An 18486-nucleotide genomic window follows, 5' to 3' on the forward strand; every position below is an offset into this window, starting at 1 on the left:
TCTTGGTGATGTTATCCATGTCAATCCTCGGGGAGAATATACTCCCTTATAGAGGATATGGATTCAACTCTAGGTGCAGGCCAGGGTTCTTGAGTAATTTCTCTGCTGGTTCTAAAGTTTTTGTAGATTCAAAATGAGCTCCAAATCTGTTAGTTTAGTTAGAAAAATCACTGGTGCCTAGGTACTTACTAGTTGCAAATCCTTGGCAAGATATCGAACTTTAGCTCCAATGATTCAGTGTCAAATAGAAATAATGGCACTTGGAAGATTATAAAAGAAAACACATGCAAAGCATTTAGCACTGTATCTGACATTTGAGAAACACCCAAGAAATGATGATAAAGGTGTTAGGCTTGATTCTCTGCTGCTCATAAAGCAGGCTGTGGAGTGAGCCAGCTAAGAAGGTCCTCTGAAGGGTAAGCATCAACTTTACCCTGACCCTCATAAGTGCTATAAGGCTCCAACAAGGCTGTGTTTGTTAAAACACTTCTTTAAAGGGTGACACAGGAGTGGAGTGAAGGCTTTGTCAGTATTCAAATCTGCAACATTCTGCCTACCGCTGTTGGTCCCTCAGATTGCTCTCCTTGTCTGCCAAGATCCCATCTGACAACTGCTGCCCCGTTGCAATGCTTTATTGCCAATTCTGAGAGTTTATGTTACTGGCTGTTGAGTATCTAATGACTATGTCCATTGGGATCTATTCCTATAAATACACAACTAATCAGAATTCACAAAAAGAAAAAGTTTTAACCTAATCATTATATGGACCCCATATTTGAATATTCATAACAAGTTACATGGGACTTCCAATCATGGCTCAGATAGTAAAGAATCTGCCTGCAATGCAGGAGACCTGGGTTTTATCCTTGGGTTGGGAAGATCCCCTGGAGAAGGAAATGGTACCCACTCCAGTATTCTTTCCTGGAGAATTCCATGGATAAAGGAGCCTGGTAGGCTATAGTCCATGAAGGTTGCAAAGAGCTGGACATGACTGAGTGACTAACACACACACACACACACAAAACAAGTTACATATATATACATATGTATAATCTTTCATTGAGAGTCAGCATCTCAAACTCAAAATTATATATTTACACAGATAGATCATATATATCATATAGATAAATAGATTATATATTATGTATATATATATATATATAGTTCTTAATTCCAGAGAATAATTATTATTATCTTAATTTTATAGGTTAAGATACTATGGTTCAGAGCAGTCATGTGTAAGTCTCCCACGAGGCTAATAAAGTTTAAGCTCAGTCTTCTCAATTATACAAGCATCTTCCAAGTCTTTGTTTTGATTTTGAATCCATGCATTTCATATTCTTTTTCTTCAAAGGCTCCCCAACTTGTTTAAGCTTCAGGCTCTGCAAAATCTAGATTCTTCTCTGAGGGGTCACACAGATGCTAAGAATGCAGCTAGAATTTGAGCAGTAATTATTTGGGATTTCAATTGAGTTTAAGTTTTCTATAAGAGCTCTTTGTAATTTATTAAAATAATGCTGTTGGCATGTATGGTTGTGCCAGTGGATCAGTATTGACCCACAAGGCTGGTATTGCAGTCTCACCATGTTATGCCCAAGTGATATGCTGGATAAATGTTATAAGTCCGTTTGTTGATACCAGCACTTCCCAGTACTGTCCAAGGTACTGCACTGTGATAAAGGCAACAATACCTCAGTTTCACAGAGCATATTTCTTCTGACATGCTCACTGATTGTATGCATTTTTCTTATGGGACAGAATTATGACTTCCATATTATAATTGCTAATTTAGCCAAGAAATAAACATCTTAATGGGAGAACCAGAATAGAGGATGAGGAAACTGTCATGAGTACATATGAGACACCTCTGGGAATTCCCAGATATGACTCAGTGACATGTTGAAGTGCTGGGCAGCTTGCCTTTAAAATGTGAGTAGTTCTTTACCTGACTCCAGTGTCTCTATAGCCTGAAAAGCTCTAACTGATCTTGTTTCTTTGCTCATATTTTTCCATCCTCGAGCTTCCCTGGTGGCTCAGATGGTAAAGTGTCTATCTGCGATGCGGGAGACCCGGTTTGATCCCTGGGTTGGGAAGATCTCCTGGAGAAGGCAATGGCACCTCACTCCAGAATTCTTGCCAGGAGAATCCCATGGATGGAGGAGCCTGGTGGGCTACAGTCCATGGGGTGGCAAAGAGTCGGACACGACTGAGCGACTTCACTTTCATTTTTCCATCCTCACACTTCTTCATTCCTCTCCTCTGAATATCCACCATCTTTCAGAACTAGGACTGGGCACAGCAGAGAAATGAAGAAAAGGAAGCTGGATTCTCACCCAAGGGTACAGGAGTGTGAAGGTGGGGAAAGGACATGTGTAGCCGCCTTTTGCCTCTGATTATGACTCAGGTCATTGGTGAGAGTTGATCTGAACGCTAATGTCGCAGCACCAATCCTCTTCCTGGGGAGAGTCAGCCATCTACCCACACAGGGTCTGCCCTGCCTGGAAATCTCCATGCCTGGCTTCAGTCACCTTCAGAGCTCTTCTTGGTAGAAAAAGACAAACATACCTTGAGGTTTCTGATTTCCTCTAATTTGGGAAATGTGCCATTTCCACACCTTCAGTACCGACGGATGTCTCTCCTCGTCTTATCAGTAAAATGCCCTAAAAAACCAGTAAAAACTGACTCACATTCAAAACAAACCTTATGGTTTTAAAGATATGGAGATGTTGTTTTCTTTTTCCCTTGAGAGTAGCTGCTGCTGCTGCTGCTGCTGCTGCTAAGTCGCTTCAGTCATGTCTGACTCTGTGCTACCCCGTGGATGGCAGCCCACCAGGCTCCCCGGTCCCTGGGATTCTCCAGGCAAGAACACTGGAGTGGGTTGCCATTTCCTTCTCCAATGCATGAAAGTGAAAAGTGAAAGTGAAGTCACTCAGTCATGTCAGACTCCTAGCGACCCCATGGACTGCAGCCTACCAGGCTCCTCCATCCATGGGATTTTCCAGGCAAGAGTACTGGAGTGGGTTGCCATTGCCTTCTCCTCTTGAGAGTAGAGATAAGACTAATTCTGGTTTTCCAGGAAGCAGGATGAAGGTTGGGTAAGGAGATGGGCAGAGAATAAACCAAAGCCCTTGAGTCCTGCGCCAGCTACTCTCTGCTTGCAAAGAGCGACAAAGACATGCTTGAGATGATCCACAGGTGGGGGCCCAGTGAGGGCATTCAGAGGAGGCAGTGACCTCTGGCTCATCCAGGAGTCCAGTGGCGATCCACCAATGGAGGGAGTTTAGCTTCCTCCCTTGGAGTCCGAGACAGTTTCTAGAACAGCGTCCAGGGCTGATTTCTGTCTATTTGAGAAGGATTTGAAATTCTGAGCTGTCTTCATTATACACAGGCCAAACAATCTTTATTTTCCCTCCTCTTTACCATTAAAATTTTTTATCAATTAATACATACACACAGGGGGAACAAACTGAGAAGATAAGTTTATGATAAAAAGAAATAGTCTCCTTTTCTACTTCTCTCTAGCCTAGTCTCTTTCTCTCTAGAAACCATTTCTCTTTCTCAATTTAAAAGTTGTAAAGTTTCTGGTGGTTGCCTCCGCGTTGATAAATAATTTTTTTTTTACTGCCTGTTCATGATTTATCAGCTTTACACTTTACACCAACTTCCTGTTAAGATATGAGTTTTGTTTTTTTAATCCCTCCTCTAGTCCTTCACCCTTCAAACTTACATCACTATTTTGAGTTCCCAGATTTTGAAATTTAAAACACAAATTGAATTTCTATTTTATCTTATACACCTTGACCAGTGGAAACCAGTTCTTGCTAAAGAGTCAGGCTTTAGAAAAGCAAGGAATAAGAGTTGTTCTGGGAATCTAAGGAGCAGGAATGAATGCACCATCTCTTTAGGGCACTGCCTGATGTGAATTAGTGGGGATTCTTAATTTACCAGAAAGAGAAAGTCTGATTGGCTTACACTGGGCCACATGCTCACCCACTGGCTAGAGAGTGTCCATCCTGTGGATGAAGTTTCACTCAGCCGGCAGGTTGTGGAGAGGAAATGACCCAAAAGTAACTTGAGGTGCTGTTACTCATGATATATGCTGTAGATTCCTCGATTTATAAGATATCACATATTTCATGGCTACCCCTCCCTTCTTTTCACCTCTCTTTCCTTCTTGCAAATCTCATTTGAGTTTGTAGTTTTACACTAACGAGATTCATAATAGTTGCAGTTGTTTCTGGGCAGGCTTTGTCTTGCTGACTGTAGAAATGGAAAATCATTAAACAGCCCTTATAGCATTATCTTTCTGAAGAGCAGCATGCGATGATTGCATTCATCTCCTCACAGTTTTTAATTTTTCCTGGAACTTCTAATTGCCTTAATTTTTATATTCTCTGCCTTTATCGTTTCTTTATGCCCCTAAAATGTCTGCAGCATACTCTGTAACTTATGGAAGTTCTTTTCTCCCCAGAGCCATACTCTAGGAACTCTCCAATTACCTCCCTCCTCTCATGTAGACTGATGGCCTTCTGGGACTGATAACTAGCTGCTGTTTTTCCTTCCCTTTAGTTCTCCCTGGATCTTATAACTTCCTCTTTCTTGATTTAATTCCTAATTTGCTTGGAGCACATCTTCTCCAGTAACTCCCAACTGAAGAATGGATAGGAAATGAACTTTCTGAGGCCTGCCTGTATAAAGATGTTTATTCTGCCATCATTATTTAATGACATTTTATCTGGGACAGAACTCAAGTCAAAGACATTTCTCTTCAGTTTGAAAGCTATTGTTCCGTTTCCTTTCAGCACCGGTGTTGCTGTGCCAGTCCGTCTCTTTCTTTGTCCTTTGTAGGTGACCGTTTTCTCTCTCTGAAGCTATTAGGGTCTTTATTTTTGGTGTCCTGAAATTTCACAGAGATGTGCCTAGGAGGGGTCTTCTTAAATTCTCACCTTTCAGTATGAAAACTCTTGTCTTTAGTGTTGGAAAATTAATTGTATTACTGCTTTCTCTCCTATTTTCTCTCTTTTCTCTTGGGAACTCCTATTGGTCAGATGTTGGATTTTTTGGCACAGATCCTCCATGGTGCTGATCTTTTTCTCTCAGATTTTAGGGAATTCATGCCAAGTGAAGGAGCCAGCAGTGTCATGGAGTATGGCACATATAGAGTTGGATGACTCACTCCACATATCTTCTAGTTCACCTTCCGCTGCTGCAGTGACTGGATGAATAGAACCCCCTGTGGTGAGAGATCAAGTATGTGGTCTATGTTCTTCTAATTGGATGTGCTGGTACAAGCGGAGGCAGAAGTGATCAATGTGAGGTGGTAGTGGTACGTAGGAGGATAGAATCTTCTGACTAGGAGAGTGGTAGAGCTGTCTGGTAATTCTGAGGTGGTAGTAGCCACGCTTGCATCCTCAGGTCTACACTGGCTACTCAGTGCTAAGGAGCAGCAGCTACTACCATGCCTCTCTCAAGCAGCTGGCATGGCCAAGCTCTTTCCCGGCTATTAAATTTAAGTAGGTAGCATTCCTGATGGCTCAGGTGGTAAAGAATCTGCCTGCAATGTGGGAGACCTGGGTTAGATCCTTGGAGGAGGGCATGGTAACCCACTCCAGTATTCTCACCTGGAGAATCCCATGGACAGAGGAGCCTGGTGAGCTACAATCTATGGGGTCGCAAAGAGTCGGACACGACTGAGCAACCAAGCGCAGCACAGCACAGGTAGCATTCAGACCTGGTTTTCCATCCCTCCCCCAAATTCTGTGAGCCACCCAATATCCTTTAACAAGTCACTTTCTGCTTCAACTTGCCAGAATGGGTTTTGTTGTTTGCATGTAGAAAACTTTACAAGAAGGCATGTTCTAGGTAGTATGGAAACAGGCAAAGAGGTCTTTTCCTTCCTGAAATGAAAGAAATGATTTCACAGAATGAATGCCAACTGAACAGAGACTTTCAGAGTGAGTTGAAATTTATTGAATGGACAAAGATAGAAGGAGATTTCAGATAAAATCACAAAAGTGAGTGAGCTCATATACATTCATTCATTTATTTAATGTTCATGAATATATACTATGTTCTAGGTACTGGGCTAGATTCTTTGCATACAGCAGTGAGAAATATAACCATGATTCCTGCCCACAGAATGTTTATGTATTTCCAAATTGTACATGTAGATTATGTTACCCTGAAACAACTTAAATGTGGAGGTTGCAATAAAGAAATTGTGTGTCCCTTTTCCCATTAAGTACTTGCCTCTTGGGAGGTAAAGAAGAATATACTTTCTTACCTGTGTTCCTATAAACAGTGGTGAGATAATTGTCAGAATAGTGGGCTAATTTGGTTTTATCCAAGTGATTATCCTTTTCTGAAGGATCATCTTGCCTATCTTCCTTTATTAGTGTCTTAACTGATGTGTTTTGGTGCTGCAGAAAATCAGAGTTAGAGGAAGACAGAAATTGAAGAGAGGGATAAAAACATGCCTATGCCAAGGCTTATTATTCTATATCAGCTTTCATGGTGAAAACTATCCAACTATGAAGCCTCAGGACTGCTCTAGAGTTCCACCATCATTTCAGACTCTTGGCTTTGTTTCTTGGACTCCAAATGACCAAGACCACTCATAGCATGACAAGCCCCAAGGGACAACATGTGCTAATTGGGGCTGATGCTCCTAGATCCAGGGACATTTGCAGTCAATTTGCAGCCACCTCTATGTACCGAAGATCCCCTTTACCTAGATGGCTTCATGGCTTGGCTGGGTTTTCAATTCACTAATGACTAGAAAGGTAGTGTCCCTTCCTGTTTCACAATGAGTTATTGTCTATAACACCATCCCTACTTTTCTTTGGCTTTCTCTCTTCTCTCTTCTGGAAATTGGCACCGTTCATTAATTAAATCATGAGAAATGGTAGGGATCCAATTTGCCGTTGGCAGTCCAAGAGGCAAATTCCAGATTCCGGTAGTCAGTTGCAGAATCAAATTTTCAGAGATTTCATTGCTAGGACATTTTGTGAAACCAATTTACTATAACAATAATAGTTAACATTTATAGATGCTTTTTGAGTGCCAATAGCTATGATAAGCATTTGTATTCATTTATACCTTTAATCCTAACAACATCACCATGGCATAAGTATTCTCAGTGTTGCCATTTTAAGATGATGAGGTTGGGAGTAGTTAAGTTTAAATCGAGTCAGTTAATAAGTGGCAGAGCCAAGATGAGACCCCAGAGTAGTGAAATCTAAGGCCTGAGCTCTGATCCACTCTGCTGTATTGTACCCTGTGGAGAGTTGGCAGTTTTATTCTGATTATTTTTCTCTATTGGACATCCTTCATCATCCCTGAAATAAGAGTTTGAACCAAATTAGGATTTACTTAAGCCAAAGTTTTGATCAAATTATGAATTGACCTTAAAATTAGTTTCATGTGTAGGCATAGCTTAACCATGAAGCACTGGACATTCTCTCTCTGACTGGTCCGACAGGCATAAATTGCAAATTTTATGGCTCTAAAATAGTTTGAGTTTTAACCCAATAAATGAAAGAAAATTCAGTGACACATTCTTGAAATTTAAATTGTAAGTATATCCTCTCTAAGTTACCATCCGGTTACAGGGTGATTTTTACAATGTTCACAGAAACTCATTGGTGTTGCTACTATTTTAACACATAAATTTATTTCCAAGATGTTTAAGTGGCATATTGCAGAAAGTCAGCTGGATTTTGATTCTTAAAAATCTGGCAATGATGGAAATGCTTTTTGAATTTAAGTGAGAACATCCTCCCTGCTAAAACAGCACTCTGATTAGATTCATTTCTAGAACTGCATTACTCACACATGGAAATGGTATAAATTTGTTACTAAACCATCTACAGATGGTAGGGTTTATTTTCCCCCAGTAAACACCAGAGGCTGTGATAGTGCACTTTAGAACAAATGGGCTCATTTCTGCAGCCTCTTCATATTTTGCATAGCAATGTCCTGCTCATTGAACTGGGTCCCTAGTTCTTGCAAACAAAGGCTGTTTAACATTAGTGATTGCATCTTGAAAACAGAGAACTTGTTTTGTTATAAAAGATGATTGCTCTTCTATCCTGTCCTATTCAGCAAGATAAGGACTGCCATAACTCCATGAAGAATAGAGAAACTACTGAAATGACAGAATCTTAAGAATTGAAAAGTGCAATAAGTATCCCCCAGGGGACACCTCTGCAGTCTCTGAGAGATGCTTATTTCCGCTGCTCTGGCTGAATAACTTCTACAGATAAGAGCCTTACCACCCTGCTGAGATGACCGACAAGAGTTTATTGAGTGTGCCAGTCTCTGTGCTGGGTACTGGGGAGTAGGAGGCAGACAGTATACCCATTGCTGTCCTCCTGGTCTCTGCCCTCATGGAGTCAGTGGTCTAGTGGGGAAAAGGCAAGTGAGCAAGCAGTTATGGTGCATATGGGCTGTTTTGGTCACCTCCTATGCACCCTATTGAGGAGGGATTCCCAGCCTAGGGTTATGGGGATGGCTGAATATATGACCCTCAGCACTGGGCAGCTGAGACTAATAGCAGTTTAGCAACCACATATCCTCATGGCGGGGTGGCTGGGGATTGGGGAGGATACCACATACCATACAAAGATGGCTCTCAGGAGCCGAGTGGAACCGTCAGGGTCTGTGAGAGGCAGGCTTGTAGTATCAAGAGGGTGAGGAGGCCCCTGGTTCCTGCAGGAGGATGTGACTGGCAGGAAACTGAAACCCACTGCTCAAGGACAAGCAGGAACTGCACCTGGGGTGGGGGTGGGGGTTGATAAAGAGGGCTGTTTGATTAGGGAGGTTATCTATCCTTGGGAGCAGAGTGGGGAGGGGACCTTGCCATTATGCCATTTGAGGCCTCCCTGATTTCATCAGATGTCAAGGCGGCAGGTAGTAATACTGAGTGTCAAATTTAGTTCTTACACCATAGGGGATTCTATGGAGGGACAATTAAAACATGATTTGGGGATTGGGGCCTAGGCAGAGGAGATCGGGGCTGACATTCCTAAGAAAGACAACATTTAAACAGAGACCCAAAGAATGAATTGGAATTAGACATTCCCAAAGATGGGTTTTCAACTACAGAGCAGAGAGGTGAGAGAGAGCCCAGATTGTGCATATGAGGGGGTGAGGTGGGGAGAGGCCGACTGAGAGAAGTTAACCCCGCAGATTCTCCCCGCAGGCATGTAGGCGGGAAAGAAGAGAGAGATGGAAGGGGAGCCTCATCAGGGCCCAGTCATGTAGAGCCTACCTGTCCACAGCATCAGACAGGTGACCTCTGTGAGCTGGAGGAAGGACATATAGCAGGCATGGCACAGACTGGGAGGACTTGGAGACAAAGTCCCAATCCACACGGGAGGCCCTTTCCATGTGGGGACCTGTGCCCAGCATTACCAGATACCCCGATTTTTCCAGAGAAGCCATACGCTGGGATTTGTAGACAAAGCTTTCAAATTTATAGACATTGGCTCTACTGGAAATTTATTAAAAAGAAAAAAAAAAAGCACTGTGCAAGCCAAGCAAAACCTATCATCCCACAGGCTTCTGGTGTGTAATCTCTAAGAAAAAAACTTGAAAGCCACGAGAAAGAGTTGAGGGTCTACCATAAAGCCATGGGAGATTTAGGAGCAATGGGAATCTACTGCATAGCTTCGTAAGGGGCCAGGGCAGGATCACATCTGCATGTGAGAAGGATGGCAGCCATTGAAGACCAGGTGGGACGCTAAGATGCAGTGTCTCTGTCTGCCCTGGGGAAGCAACTGTAAAGATGGAGGAAACTGTTTTCATTCCAGAATCATGTAGGAGGCAGAAGCAATAGGACATGGATGTCTTGGGGAGGGTGGGGGAGAGGAGTCAGATCTTTGACTTATCACAGTATCAGGCAGTCTGTTAGAAATGTCCTTCTTGCAGCTTCTATATGTTGAAGGCCATCAGGACTCATCCTGAGTCTTTTCCTCATTATTCCATATGTAGGGGCTGAGGTGGGTAGTAATTGATAGTGTGAAAAGTGCAAAGTTCTTTCAGCCTAGAACTTTGAAACCAGAATGAATATGATTGGTGGGGAGCAATAAATTTACTTGCTGAGCCATAGGCTAAGATTTAATCGAATTTTCATGTTCTGAGTTTTCATAAAGTGATGCAGGAGCCAAGCTACTCCTCAGAGGCATGCTGGGTGCCATGGGGATTCCAGACAGTGATTAGAAACACGCAAGGCAGGTAATTCACTTGGATGGTTATTCAAATTTCTTATCAGAAGTTTCTATCAAGCTGAGTGAGGGGGGTAAGTTCTCTGCCTGAGACTGAACATGACTAATTTAGCCATTTCTCCACATGCCAGAGAGATGAGAATTTAACACAGTCCCTCCCTCTTGATAAATTCCCTTGGTATAATTTAGATTTTGCCCTCAGATACAAATGTGTAAGTTGTTTTAGCCTCCCAAGTATAGACAAGTAAGGGAGTCAGCATCCTGCTTATATAAAGGAGGCAAGTGCCTTAAATGTACCTCTATACTCCCAAACTGTGAACAACAAAAGCTAGTTTAGCAGACACAAACAGTAGGCCTATGCAAAGAAGATTCTTGGAGGTTTTCTAGAAAAGCTGGATCCCAGGTATGTATGGAAGATGAGAAAGGGCGAAGGGTAGTCCAGAGCACACAGGAGGTCCTCAGCTTGTCCCAGGTCTAGCAGGAAAATCAAACATTTTTATGTCAGTGGGAGCTCTTTCATCCTCCAAATGAAATGGAAAAAACCCTGGATGCTGATTATTTTTTGGTCTTTCTTATTCTATTGTGTTGCTTTTTCTTAACAAAACAAGTTTATTGTAGATTAGAAAATAGTTCATTGTGAAAAAATTACAAAAGTAGATACATAGAAAAAGAGAGAAGGAAGGAAGGAAGGAAAGGAAGGAAGAAGGAAGGAAAGGATTTGAAAGACTGGAAAGAGGAGAGCTCTAATAATTCCAACACCCAGAGGTAACCTCAGTGAACATTGGATGTATATCTTTTCAGTGTTTTTTTCAGTGGATCCATGTACTATTAATTTTTTTCCAAGAGTGGAGTTCTGCTCTTAATAGGGTATAAGAATATCAGTCAACCTGCTTAGGTAATTTGATTTATATTATAAACTTGCATTCTCTTGGGGGAGCAGGAATGGAAATATAATCTCAGTTCAAAAATGTCCTCACGTGCTCCAGTGCTCAGTTGCCAGTCCATGCAGGGCACTGTTGAGTCCTTTCTTACTCAAACTGCTAATTCTCCAGACCCCCATCCTTTTAACTATGTTTGTTTCCCTCTTGAGTCACACTCAGCTGCAAGAAACTTAGTGAGCTTGTCCGAGGGGCCCTATTAATTGCACATCACTCTCAGACACAGAGGGCAATTCACCAGGGCCCAAGACATGCTCCCTGTTTATGTAAAGCCTTCCTGCACACACACATCTCTGAGCCATTTCTTCCTCTGGCTTTCTACCACCTGCCCAGCCTGTGCCTGAGAAGAAAATGTAGGTTCCTCTTTCCAGAGTTCTGCAAATGCCCAAGGAATTGTGATTTCCCCGCTTAGTTGACACCTCCACCCCGCATTAGAAGAACATTCAGAAGATTTCCTCCTTCTCATGGGATCTTCCAAATCTGTTATTCATGCTCTGAATTTTTATCGTCACTATTGTTCCTTTTAAGGACTTTCAAAAGAAAAAGTCAGGAGACGGTCCTATTTTCTCTCATCTGCTGTTCAATACCCATCACTCTGGCAAAAACTTCAAATGGCCTCATCTGAGGCATTAAAGTGTTAGTCACTCAGTCATGTCTGACTCTTCGTGACCCATGGACTATAGCCCATCAGGCTCCTCTGTCCGTGGAATTCTGCAGGCAAGAATACTGGAGTGAGTTACCATTTCATTTGAAGAGTAGAAGGGATGAAATATCAGGAAAGTGGAAGGAATGCCAGATAAAATTTTAGAGCGAGGTCACTCCACTGTACTTACAGGAACTTAGGTTCCAATTCCTCCAAGCAGGCTGGGAGGTGGCAACCTGGAGGAGAGCTTTCTAAGAGGAGGTGTGGGGGAGAGGGGCAGTCCCTTGGCTATTCTTTCTACCTGTGGTCCATGCTCTTGCCCATCTGGATGCAAACTCACAGGGTACTTCCTTGGTTCTGGTCCTTGGCCCCTGGAGCCCAGAGCAAAGTTATCCATCCAGGAAGAGCTGAGTTTTCTTACCTCACCTCTCACCTGCACTATGGGGCGGGGCGGGGGGAGCCCTTGAAGGAATATAATCTCCTGGAGAGAAATGCACTTTCCAACACTAATGTAAATATGATTCATGCAATTCCCACAGCCAGGCTCCTTTTATGTCCCTAATTCGGAAACACAGGCCGGAGGTTCTTACTTATCCTCCATCCCAGAAGGAGACCCTGAGCTGGGCTTGGTCCTGCTCCAGCATCTGAAGTAGAAACCACAGCCTTGAGATGGTGCCAAGGCAGCCAATTAAGAAGGTGTTGATGACACTTCCCAGGAACATTTTTCTAGATGTTTAACTTTGACCAAAAGTTTAAGCTTCTAATAAACCCCAGGAACCTCACATTTTCCAGGGAATAGTGCCTGGACTATTAAAAACTTCCAAGAAACTCCGATTCTCAGAAGGCTTTGCAGCCTTCAAACTCACCCACCCATTCAACCTTTCTAGACAAAAACAAAGGCAATGAAAATGGTGCTTCCTCTCATTCCCAGAGAGTTTAGATGACTAAAGTCATATAAGAAGCCTGGTGCCGATTAAGCCACCTCACAGGCTTTGGGAAGCGAGGTCCGAGGCCGCTGGGTAGCACAGGATTGGCAGTGACAACGGCAGCAGGATCTGTCGGCCCAAGAGCCTGGGGCTGGTGCTGGCCAGGCTCAGTGTCCTTGCTTCACTCTGTCTTATTCAAAATGACCACAGGCTAGCTCTTGACATCTGAACGTATATGACCATCAACCCAGCAGTCTTATTGAACCCCTGCAAGTGGACTTCCATCCCTTCCATCTCCATCTTACAGATGAGAAAAGTCTCAGAGGAGCCAAGGGATTCATAAATCAGCAGACTTGAGCCTGGGTTCTGACCCACATTTGGATGTCTCAAGAGTAGGTGGGAACAAGAGAAGATCTCACAACATCAATCTCCCCAGACCCTGGGGTGATCTGCAAAGTGCAAGAGGAGGGGCCAAGTTGAGTAGGAGCCTGGGGGAAAGGGGCATTGAGGGTCCTGGGATAGCAATTTTTTTAAATCAAGTTGTGTAAAAGTAATTGAATAATTTTACAACTGGTGTAGCAAACCTGGTATGTGACAGCAAATACGAACCCTGGTCCTAAACACTTTAACTGAGAGATCCAGTGGTTGGATAAAAGTGGGAGGGATCCACTCTCTGGGTACGGAGTGGAAGGACGCACAAGATGGCCCATTAGACCATCAGAACGTGAGGAAGGGAAGGGCATCTCAAGGCATTTCAGGGAGGCTGGAGGGCAACAAGCAGCAGGATCTGCAGACTGTTGTGGGCCCAGGGTTGGGGCACCAGGGAGAACACTTATAAGACCTGAGACTGGAGGAACACACAAAGGCTTGGTCCGTGATATCTCGACTGGGGAATTTTGATAAAACTTTCCTATGTTTTGGACAGGTGGACATTTGTGGGTTGTTTCTTGACTCTAAAGCACAAATTATTAAACTTTGAAAAAAGATTTTTTTAAACTTAATATTCTTTAAAACAGATAACTTCATTCCATCGTGTTCTCCACTGCATCTTTGGCGCCTCCTATGCCCCTACACATAGGGTCCCTGACCACCGGTCCTCACTGATGCTGTCTCACTCCGTCATCTCACCTCCCAACAATCTTGCTGGAACTGGATCCCCTTTTGAAACCTCAGACTGCTTAGGTGAGCACCAGACTCCTGCCTGCCTATTCCCAGGCCCCTCTCCCCATGGGCCAGAGGCTGCTCTCCTTCTTCAACCATGAGTGGTAGATTTGCTGTGAATAAAGTTATCATGCCACAAATTCCTACCTGATTTTAATATACCTTCCTTTTATACCTTTATCTAATACCTTTAGATAATATGTGTATCTTTTATATGCTATGCTACGCTAAGTCGCTTCAGTCACGTCTGACTCTGTGCGACCCCATAGATGGCAGCCCAGCTCCCCCATCCCTGGGATTCTCCAGGCAAGAATACTAGAGTGGGTTGCCATTTCCTTCTCCAATGCATGAAAGTGAAAAGTGAAAGTGAAGTCGCCCTGTCATGCCCGACTCTTAGCGACCCCATGAACTGCAGCCTACCAGGCTCCTCCATCCATGGGATTTTCCAGGCAAGAGTACTGGAGTGGGGTGCCATTGCCTTCTCTGATCTTTTATATAATACCTTTTAATTATATATATACACACCTTTTTTTATAATACCTTTTACTAATATCTTCCTTCACCTGGATTCCCACTGCCTCAGTCAATCCACTAAATTGGAACCCATTATACACCAGCTCCTGCAGGAAGCACACCAGGGGTCAACGTGGATACCATAAACTACGTTTCCTGCCATTCTCCCAGGGTCCAGGGCTGAGCCAGGCACATTCCCTAGTTCTCCACTGCTGTGCCATCAGCTCCAAATATTCCATGTGCCCTACTCTTCCCCTACTTCACTCTCCTTGAGGAAGACACATCACGTATTATGTAAGGGTGCCCTAAGTTACAAAGCAAGGAGAAGCCAACTGAAGCCATGATTATCTGAACAAAATGTCCAACTCTCAACGCAAATATTTAGATGAGTTCCATCTCTGTGATCTTGAGTGCTCTGCAGGAGAAGGTCCACAATGCAAGAGCCAAGTGGAGACGTATCTTCCGTGCAGGGAGGCATGTGATGAAGTCCTTGTCTTTTGCCAGTTCTTGTCTACTCATTTTTAGCCCTGATGACCTAGGTTTATAGACACAGAGAGGAAATAAGATGTAGTAGAAAAATCATGACTGGATGTCCCGAGGCCTGAATTTTCATCCTGGCTGTGTGTACCCCACCCCAGCTGTGTTGCTCCACTTCAAATCCCTTCTCCTCTTTTAAGACTTCAGTTCCTTAGCCTTAAACAGGGGACTGGGCGGGGGGTGGGGGTGGCTGGTTGATACTCTTTCTAAGTTGATGATTCTCATTCTTCTTGTGTTTGCAGCCTACTTTCAAAGAGCAAACTATGGTGTAACAATATTAAAAACTTTAAAAGACTCAAAACAACACTAAAAATGTCAGCAATCACTAAATACAATTCTCCAGCAAGGCAGTGTCTCTCTGTGACTGTAAAATCACCCACAGTTATGGTTCAATCTCTGGCTACGTTTCACCACTTTATGGTTCTTTGAGTGGAGCTGTTTACTGCCATGACCTGCTTCTCTTGTGGACCACAGAGTCGAAACTTTCACATGTTCTGGAAGCTCCACAACCTTTCATTTGCCTGGGCTTGTTGACACTGGGCCCATGCCCCACAGAGCCTATTTGTTCCAAGACTCACTTCCCACGTTATCTCAAGGTTTCATCTGACGCACAAACTAAAACGTCTTAAGGACTCAGATATAACCCAAATGGTTTTCCACATTGAACAAAGGTTAAAAATTGAGAATGACCACGCTGTGGGCCATGACAGCTATGAAGTTCTATATTTTCATGAATTAAAAAAAAGTAACATTTTGAGAAAAGAACTATATATTTGAGGTAGAGTACTTAATTAAAGCACCAAGTCCAAATCAATTGAAGAAAGAAATCCTCATGGATGAAAAAGTGAGCTCAGAGAGCCCAGAGTAGCCTGAGGAGCTTGTCGAGTTTGAGAGGCATTAGCAGAAAAATCGGGCTTCCCTGGTGGCTCAGACAGTAAAGAATCTGCCTGCAGTGCAGGAGACTGGGGTTCAATCCTTGGATCAGAAATGATGCAGAAGGGAATGGCTACCCACTCCAGTATTCTTGCCTGGAAAAATCTCATGGACAGAGGAGCATGGTAGGTTCCATGGGGTTGCAAAGAGTCAGACACAACTGAGCGACTAAGCAAATACACACCCAGAAGAAAGAAGAGCAGAATGGATCACAGAGAATGTGAGTAGCCAGATAGCGAATCTCAGTTCCTCTCCATTTCTAAAAGGTATATTTTTTTTTAGAAGCTGGCGTTTAGAGTTTTTGGTAACAGGAAACAGTTATTTTTAGGTTCTGTTAAAAGATAAACTGAGGCATATTAGACATTTTGAGAGTTTGAGAGAGTTTATTTGAGCAAGTATCAAATCAGGCAGCATCCACCCAGCAGATGTGATCCTAGGTCCTGGGAACACAGGTGTGTGGGGTGTCCCGGCGGGTCTCATCCTGGTCACTAGAACTATACAGGTCCTCCTTTCAGGGAGGAAAACACATTTTCCCTCTACCTTTTAGGGTGAACGGTTGGCTAAGACTCGCTTTTCTCTAAGGCATCTCGTAAATGGATAGGCTTACCCAGGTAAAAGTTCTCAGCTGTGCCCACTGTAATTAAAGATTTTTGTAAGGTTTCCTAAGGTAAGGTTAACCTGCTCATTTAGTGTTAAAACAAAATTGTGTTCACCTGATTTGGAAGGACTGATGCTAAAGCTGAAACTCCAGTACTTTGGCCACCTCATGTGAAGTGTTGACTCATTGGAAAAGACTCTGATGCTGGGAGGGATTGGGGGCAGGAGAAGAAGGGGATGACAGAGGATGAGATGGCTGGATGGCATCACCAATTTGATGGACATGAGTTTGGGTGAGCTCCGGGAGATGGTGATGGACAGGAAGGCCTGGCATGCTGCAATTCATGGGGTCGCAAAGAGTCAGACACGACTGAGCGACTGAACTGATACTTCATGCTGGGCCCATCAGAATCAGCTGCACCCTGAACTCAATCTGGTTTTTCAGTTGGGCCCACCCCGACTCCGGTCCTTTCCAAAGTGTGTGTGAAAAAGAAACGCTCACATGAACCCTGAAAGCTGGTAAGGCAGAAGCCAGAGGCTCGAGGTGGACGGACGCAGCAGCTCCTGAGGCAGGGAGGCCGTGAACTCCGAGCTCTGCAGGTACTGTGTCTGGTTGCTCGTCGTTTCTCCTGGGCCCGCCGGGGTCGCCTTTGGTTCTGCTTCTTACTAACAGAACTGTTAAAAGATAAACTGAGTCATATTAAAATTTTTAAGAGTTTAACTGAGCAAAAGTCCGTTCGAATCAAGCTGCATCCAGTCTAGTAGAAAGAAAGGAGCTCCGGAAGCTGTTTGGAATGAAAGACTTGGGAACACAAGGGAGCAGGAACGAGGGAAATAAACCAGGCCCAGAAGCGGGTGGTTAATGCAGTTACTTTCCTTCAGGGGCGGGCAGGGGTCTGTCAGGCAGAGACCCCACTAGTGCTGCTCAGATGGTTCCTGAGTACCTGGTTTAAGGTTCCATTTACTGGGAGAGCCAAAAATATAATGAAGTCCCAGTTTGGTGATGTGGGGCTTAGCATAAGTGATGCCATTTGAGGCCTGTTGTCTTGTTTTTAACAGTTCTTAAATATGGTTGTTTGGGGGTACCAAGTGGTGGATCCCATTGTATTCCTAGAAATTATTTTTCATCTTCTTAAATGCCCTTTCTAAACATTGGTCGGTTGGTTTATTGTTCCCGGCACAGAAAATTATGACCAGTTTAGTGGCTGCTTATTACAGGTTGAGTTTTGTTTGTCAGAGAATGCAGAGGATCAAAGCTTTTTAGCGCTAGGCAGAAACTAGATCAAAGGAAATCCTCATTTCACACTTCATAGGGCATGACTTATCTTTCAATACACAGAGTGGACATTTGGAATCAGGTTTTTATCATAAGACTGCTTTCTCCTGAGAAAAAGTTTACCCAGCCACCCACCCGTATTTGTGCCAGGAATGGGGTGGGGAGTGAGCAGTGAAGCCTGTGAGCTTTCTCTCTAGTGAGTCTCACGCGTTGGTTCAATGGTGATATTTTCGTGTCTCTTCTGTGTCAGATGGGTGCCGAGTGCTCGGGCGTACGTTGGTAAGTGAAGACAGGCCCTCGTGTAGCCTAGCTGGGAAGACAGGTAGTTGTGTGTGTGATTGTGTTAAACTGTGGGGAGTGATCCAACCGGGACAAGGACACAGAGTTGGGGGGCAGGAGGAGGGGCACTTTACCTGGTCTGGGCAGCCACGAAGACCTCCGTAAATGAACAGCTGGGGCCAAGCAGACCTCAACAAGTGAGGGACTGGCAGCGTGTGGAACAACACACGTCAGGCGGACGACATGAGGAAGGGGTTGGCTCCCCAGCAGGAAGTGAACAAGAGCAGGTCGGCCTGGGTGGGACAAAGATGGCGTTGCCAAGAAGGAACGCTGAAGGGGAGGCAGCAGGCAGCCCACAGAGGGCCTTCCTTGTCAGCCCGCTTAGAGTGTGTCCTGTGTTCAGGGAACCATGAGAAGCGTTGGCGGGTGTTAGGTAGGAGACGACTGTGATTGGCTG

The 18486-nt window shown here is 44.0% G+C and overlaps 2 long non-coding RNA genes across 5 annotated transcripts in view; one reads left to right on the forward strand and one right to left on the reverse strand.

The window, feature by feature from the left end:
* Positions 1-2898: 2898 nt before the first annotated feature.
* LOC147371417 (uncharacterized) overlaps positions 2899-18486 on the forward strand; it is an 82923-nt gene continuing 67335 nt past the window's right edge. Inside the window, exons 1-4 of one of the 4 annotated variants that reach the window (XR_015163554.1) lie at positions 2899-5718; positions 13750-13915; positions 15187-16097; positions 16920-17074. This is a non-coding gene — a long non-coding RNA (uncharacterized LOC147371417). Of the gene's footprint in view, positions 5719-13749; positions 13916-15186; positions 16098-16230; positions 16768-16919; positions 17075-18486 lie in introns of those variants that run through there. The other 3 variants (XR_015163553.1, XR_015163552.1, XR_015163555.1) reach the window with 3 other exon arrangements.
* Positions 14805-18482, reverse strand: LOC147371418 (uncharacterized). Its single transcript, XR_015163556.1, has 3 exons — positions 18164-18482; positions 16977-17149; positions 14805-14942 (listed from the first exon to the last, which is right to left on the reverse strand). It is a non-coding gene; the product is annotated as an uncharacterized LOC147371418 (long non-coding RNA).

Source organism: Bos grunniens, chromosome 5 (genome assembly GCF_055505025.1).
Source record: "Bos grunniens cultivar Pamir isolate PY7600 chromosome 5, Bosgru_T2T1.0, whole genome shotgun sequence".
In the NCBI taxonomy this organism is placed as follows: domain Eukaryota; kingdom Metazoa; phylum Chordata; class Mammalia; order Artiodactyla; family Bovidae; genus Bos; species Bos grunniens.